The sequence below is a fragment of the Haemaphysalis longicornis genome, unplaced genomic scaffold (assembly GCF_048455015.1).
Source record: "Haemaphysalis longicornis isolate Haplotype H1 unplaced genomic scaffold, Haemaphysalis longicornis Haplotype H1 scaffold_3, whole genome shotgun sequence".
Classification (NCBI taxonomy): domain Eukaryota; kingdom Metazoa; phylum Arthropoda; class Arachnida; order Ixodida; family Ixodidae; genus Haemaphysalis; species Haemaphysalis longicornis.
The window spans coordinates 35934884-35940883 of NW_027526335.1; the positions used below are offsets into that span (position 1 = coordinate 35934884).

The window sequence follows — 6000 nt, forward strand, 5'->3', positions numbered from 1 at the left end:
GAGAAGAAGTCTGCATGTCTCCCGACCCGTGCCCACCGTCATCGTCGTCGCGAGTCCGTTCGGTTAATGTGGTCATCCGAACGGGTATCGACGGCTCGCCCCTTTCTCGGCCTTTCGGTGCAAGCAGCCGGAGACGAAGGCACTTCCAGAGGTGAGCCAGACCGTGTGGACTTGGCTTATCTTCGACCTCTTAAAATACAAACAGCGCAAAAAGGACGCGGACAAAGGAAGACAAGTAGGTGAGGCTAGCGCTCACAACCAACTAGTTTATTTTCGAAAACGTCATGGAATGTACACCCCAGGCGCCGCTGCGCACACATAAACCTGGCAAAAACCAGCCAAATGCTATACAGATGCAAGGATAATAGCTCTTTTCCCGCAAACACGCTGACGTTTGACTGACAGAACCTTCGGATTGGATTGGATTGGCCCGTTGTAGATGTGAGAGCTAGTCCTCAAACGCTCGCGTTCCGAAGTTTTTCTGCTGCGGCCCAGCACGAGCTTCAGTACAGAAAACAAAGGCGCCCAGCCACACGCCGCTCAGGGCTCAGGAAAATGTCCACCCCAATGGTTTGTGAGCGTCAACTCATGCTCACGAACCGTTGACAGACCGGCAAGTTTGTCCCACATAGGATTTACCGCAGCTCAGAGGCAACTCCTACACAACAGCCACCGCACAATCCACGTAGCACCGTGATACTTTTTCCACAAGCCGCATTTTTACCTCACCAGGTATGCAAGAACGCAAATTGGACAGTTAATGCGGCGCTAAAAGGCCGATGAGAACATCAATGTGCCTAGTATTACGAATCGAGTGTGTGTGTGTGTGCGTGTGTTGACGCGGGGCTCGGGCTTCGACAGTGCACAGCGCAACAGCGCGCCGAGATATTTTCCCGCGTGGCATTGATGCAGGGAGGGGAAGGCAATTAGCTTCGATCCTGTGACTTCTCGAGCGCCCGTTGACGGCGTCTGACTCATCGCCCCTCCGGCTCTAAAAGAGCGGGCTTTTGTTTATGTTTGTTTGACTCTGGCTGGCGTCCGTTGTACCCCTCCTTTCACTCCCTCTCTGCGGCAGAGCATACACCGGCTCCTGTGAATGCATCACGGAACCGGACCAAGGCTCGATTCCGACCACCGGAAAGGTTCTTCTTTTTTTCAAAAAAAAAAAAAAAATCATCGCGTTTCATCATCGCTATCAGCATCATCATCATGATCATGTGCCCTACCATTGTGTAAATTTGCATTTCCTGCAGTGCGTTTTCGCGTTCGACGGCCCCAGTGAGAAATCCAAAGCTTCGCTTTAAAAAACACTTTTTCGAAACCCCTTTGGTAGGTGCGATGTAACCGTAGGAAACTACGATTGCGGCGAGCGATCCGCGGCGAGCGTCTCGCCTGACTGTGCGTGCGCGTGTTGCGTGTGCTTTTGTTTTTTATTTATTTATTTGGGACTGTACGCGAATTTGTCATGCCACTTCCTCCGCCGCCCCCATATGCCGTGTCAACACGCGGGCGGCTGGCCTTGGAGACCTCACCGGGTGATTAAAGAAATTACTTCTCCTTTCCTCCTTCCTGCCTTAAAGCGGCGGGGTTGGGTGGGTAGTTGGTTTGTTGCTTCAGATCACAGCCCATGTCCACGCGAAGGATTAAGCGATTAAGCCACGCTGTGGCCATAGCTATTTCGATACCGAATTAATGAAAGGAAAGAGAGCACTGGAAAAAAAATGACTATGCAGGCGAACACACTAAACTTTATACGCCCCTTTTGGCCGAAAAGGGCTCGCAGATTTTGTCCCGTGGCACACACCTTTAAAAAGTGGTAAGGGTGAAAGAATGAAAAAAGGGTGCGTCTGTGGACACCCTAAAATAAGGGTGTGGGCAGCGCAGCTACGCATGACCATGGCGATCCCCTGAGCGCACAGCCTGACATAGGGGAACATTCAAAAAGCACAAGTCACACTTGTACCAAAAATGAAATGAGCAAAAAAAACAGAGAGAGAGAGAGAGAGAGAGAGGTTTATTAGGAGAGAACAAATAAAATAAAGAGGAAATGTCGCGCGATTGTTCTAGGGGTGGTGCCCTCCTTCCAGGATCCCAGACTCTTCTGCTCCTCTCCGGGCTCGAACAATTAAGTCATTCTCAATCCCAAAGTCGAAGCGGGCCAGAGTGCCTCCCATAAAGCGACCGTGTTTGTGATGGTGTTTCGTGAAGGCCAGATGACAGGGCAGGCCCATGTTGCATGAAATAAGTTGGAAGGGTTTCCGCATTTATTGCATGCGTCTGTGTGTGTTTGAGGGAACATTTTGGATAGCCGGGATTTGTTAGGGTAAGTGTTTGTCTGGATTTGCCTCAGTGTTTGAGCTTCTGCGCCAGAAAGGTTCTTGTCCGGGTTGGGGAAAAGGGGTGCACGGGGAGAGCGAGTACATACTTTTTTACCTTACAAATCTGTTCTGCTTGCTTTTATAGCGAGCAGAGGAAAATCCCTGATAGAGACTGTCGGCTTGTCGCAAAAATCAGATATCTTAGCGCTAATTTTTGATATATGCATTTTAATGTGAGTAGCAAGTCAGCATGCGCATCTGCAAAATAATTTTAATTGTGACGTCTCTTATTATGTTTCATAAGTCATCAGTTTTTTTATTAAATACCGAACACATATTCCACAGCGAAGGCCGCCCAGAGACCAAAAATAAATTCACGATATCTGCTCGCGCATGTGCAGTAGCAGGGCACGGTGGCAAAAATTTAACACGCTCAAGGATTCCAGCACGGGCAGTTGGCGAGCTCCCGGAGCTTTATCGTTCACTTCGTTAATTGATCTTTTGCCCCTTGTCTTTTAACACGAAGCTGTTTAGCAAATCGTTGATTCCGGCATTTTACAAAACTCAGTACGACAGTATAACGGAAGAAAGTCACCGGCGCCTGCAGGATTCGAACCTAAGTCGGGTAGATCAACGGAGTCGTGTAACCCACTCGGATACGACCGCTTTTTTTTTTCTTTATTGCCCATCTGGGACAGCAACACCAGGCACCAGGTACAATGACAAAGAAAAAACCACGTAGTAATGCCACCATGCCCGCCAGGGCCGGTGATGTCATTTAAAATTCCCTAAGCGTAGTTAGGTGTTCAATTTTTGACAACCACTCTGGTGGAGAGTTTTTCGCCCTCTGAACTTCAACAAACTGTGACACACTTTCCCGAAAATACTGTCGCGTTGGTCGCGCGTTTACATCACAATGAAGCCAATCCATGGGCGAACGCCAAATGCTGTGCAGGCCCAACAACATGACACCGTCCTGTCTATCAATGCACAAATTACGACCGCGGGTCAAATGGCTTACTTGGCTGTGACTGTGGGAAGAGGAATCACGCCACCCGCTCGGCACAGAACACGTGATAGAGTACACGTCGCACCTGCGGGCGCCTAGTTTAGGTGTGCGCGTTCTGGTCGTTCGTCCTGCTTCGTCGATTTGCATCTTCGCCGTTGTACCAACAATGATGGAATAGAGGTCGTTGCGGCAACGAATACGAAGCAAATAGGCTGCAATCGTAGACTTAAACCATCGTGAAGGTCGTGAAGGTTACGTGTAGCTTCACTTCCTCCAGGTCTCACGCGTCAGTGTGAGCTTCATTAATTTTTTTTTTTTCTTTTAAGGGCAGAGCACTTTAACGGCTCGTCTTGTCGTCGTAGGTCGTTGTAACGGTCGATGTCAAGCGACTGCCGGAATCAGGGGGCGCAGCGAGATAACGGACCCAAGTAGAGCCCGACGTACCATCGTAGTAGGTCGTCCCGCAGAGGCTTCGAAAACCAAGCAGTTTAAACAGCCATAACCATTCGAAACTTCTGAACCGCTGGCGCTTGTCATACATCTCCCCGTTATTGAGCGTAAAGAAAACTGCAGGTGCATTTCAGGCAAAATCTGGGTATATAACCGTCAGCGCCCGCCTTCATTTAGTTAGGAACGCTTGTTTTTTAGAGAGTAAGCGAAAAAAAGTGGCAGTGCAACGCCGGCAAGTGCGGGAGGCATAGCTAGTGAGAAACTCTATGGCTGGAGCAAAAGCATGCTCGAAAAGAACAGAACTCCCGCTGGTGCTGTTTCAGGCAGGGGGCGCGCTAGCGGAGGCGGGAAATTTAAACTGCATTGGGTGGTAGCAGTGAGTGCATAACGGCGCTACAGCCCATTATGTCGAATCACTGCTCTGCACTTCCGACAGCTTTCACATTGAGTGGAATGGCTTTAATTTTTTTTTCTCCCCATCTGAAGTAGGCAAGCCTGTATACCGTTAGTGGGGCTAACCTCACCAGTATCCACCAAAGCCTCAACTCGCATAGCGCACTCAACGACGTAATCAGCGACGTAATGACCATCTTTCCACAGAATGGTCATTATTAGGCAGGTTATAGGCCGGGCATTCGCTACATTTGTCGCAAGCACAACAGCGTGCGTCGTCTGCACTTGAGCTAGATTTTCATGGCACAGGCGTTCCCTTTATGGGTGCTCTGCTGGCTTTACTTGGCGCAGCAGACACTGCACGGAGTGCTGCGCACTTTGTTTCGTATTTTCTGTGGTGCCTCTAGAAACCGCTGACCAGGGCAGCTGTCGAGGGATTTTCACTCATCGAGTTGTGTACACATGACTCGTCTCAAGGTACCGCGGGTACAGCTCGTGCGAGTCCAAGCTGATATGAACAGCACAGAATTTACTTCTCTGTTCAATACGCCGAAATAACGTCGCTGCGACCATTGGCGGATACAGAGGGGGGTCCGGATGTCCTGACCCCTCCCTTAATTTTTGAATTAATACCCTCCCTGGAGATGACTCCTCAGGTCGTAGAAAGAGTATAATCGATTATTTGTTCTAGTTCTTGTATTTTAACTTTTCCGAAATTTCCCGTTCTGCTTCTTCTTCTTTTTCTCTCTTTTTTGTTCGTTTTTTTTTTTAGTGGTTCGTTCTCCCGGTGCATTAATCCGTTCACATGGGGCCTCCTTGGCTCTTCGGAACCTCCTTATGGCGGAAAAAATAGAGAGAGACGCAGCTCACCGTGCTTATAAGCGTGCGAGCCGTGGAAGGTGCGGCCAGCTGCGGTCGCGTGTCGTTGATGAGTACGCGCTAATGTGGTGCTGCGAGATGCCGATATACGAGGCCAGCGTCAGCGTCGGACGGGGGAATTCCAGCAGCACCGAGAGGAGGGTCCGCGGCACGCCACGCACTCGGGACGAAGCAGCGTGCAAATCGCTGCGCCATGCAAATGGAATGCAGATGCGACGACGGAGCGCTCGTCCTGATGCCCGATTTGATGGTGACACCCTTCTGCTGCTGTCGCCGACGTGCGCTTGACGGCGGGCATTAGGACCGCGCCAGGCGACGTCGTCCCACGCATCCCAGCCTTGCGCCCGCCAGCAAGCGGCCGTCATATCGCGCTGACATGCACGGCAGAAACGTGTTTTGCGCTGCAGCGTGGTCTCCGAATATGTCGTCTAGGCCGCACGCATAGCAGCGAAGCAATGAGGGCGGATATTTCCTTTCATCTCAGCCGTTCTCTGCGCGTGCGGGAAATGGGCCGGAAGACAGGATTTCGATACAGTGGCAGCCAGTTTGTGCCATACACACGAGCGAAGTTCAAATTGATCACTTCAGCTCGGGTACATGTAGGGTGAAATGAGGTCCTAGAGTGAGCTGCAGGTGGAGGACATCCTAGAAGCTGTGTGGGGGGCGCAGCTGCTCTATTTTGCAACCTCTGCAGGCACTTGCGTGGCCTTGGGGGCTACAGCAGCTTCTGATCCTAGCCCACATTTCACACTGGTAAATGGGTCCTTGGCCTCGGCAGTGCCTGCGCGAATGCGCTTGCCCGAATGGGCAGCTTCCCCGGTTCTGGCTGGCCAACCCAGTACGTGCACCCACCGACGCGGTTCGCACTGAGCACTGCGCTTCCCGCCGCGTGCCGCCCCCGTGCGCAGTCCCCGTCCCACTCGCGAGACGCGATCCTTTTCACCCGTCTCC

The 6000-nt window shown here is 51.2% G+C and overlaps 1 protein-coding gene across 1 annotated transcript in view; it reads right to left on the reverse strand.

Annotated features, from left to right (window-relative positions):
- Nucleotides 1–5149, reverse strand: part of LOC144174287 (cystinosin-like) — a 190663-nt gene extending 185514 nt beyond the window's left edge. Inside the window, exon 1 of the mRNA XM_077702902.1 lies at nucleotides 5041–5149. The gene's annotated coding sequence lies outside the window, so the exon portion shown is untranslated. The remainder of the gene's footprint in view (nucleotides 1–5040) is intronic.
- Between the last annotated feature and the right edge of the window lie 851 nt (nucleotides 5150–6000).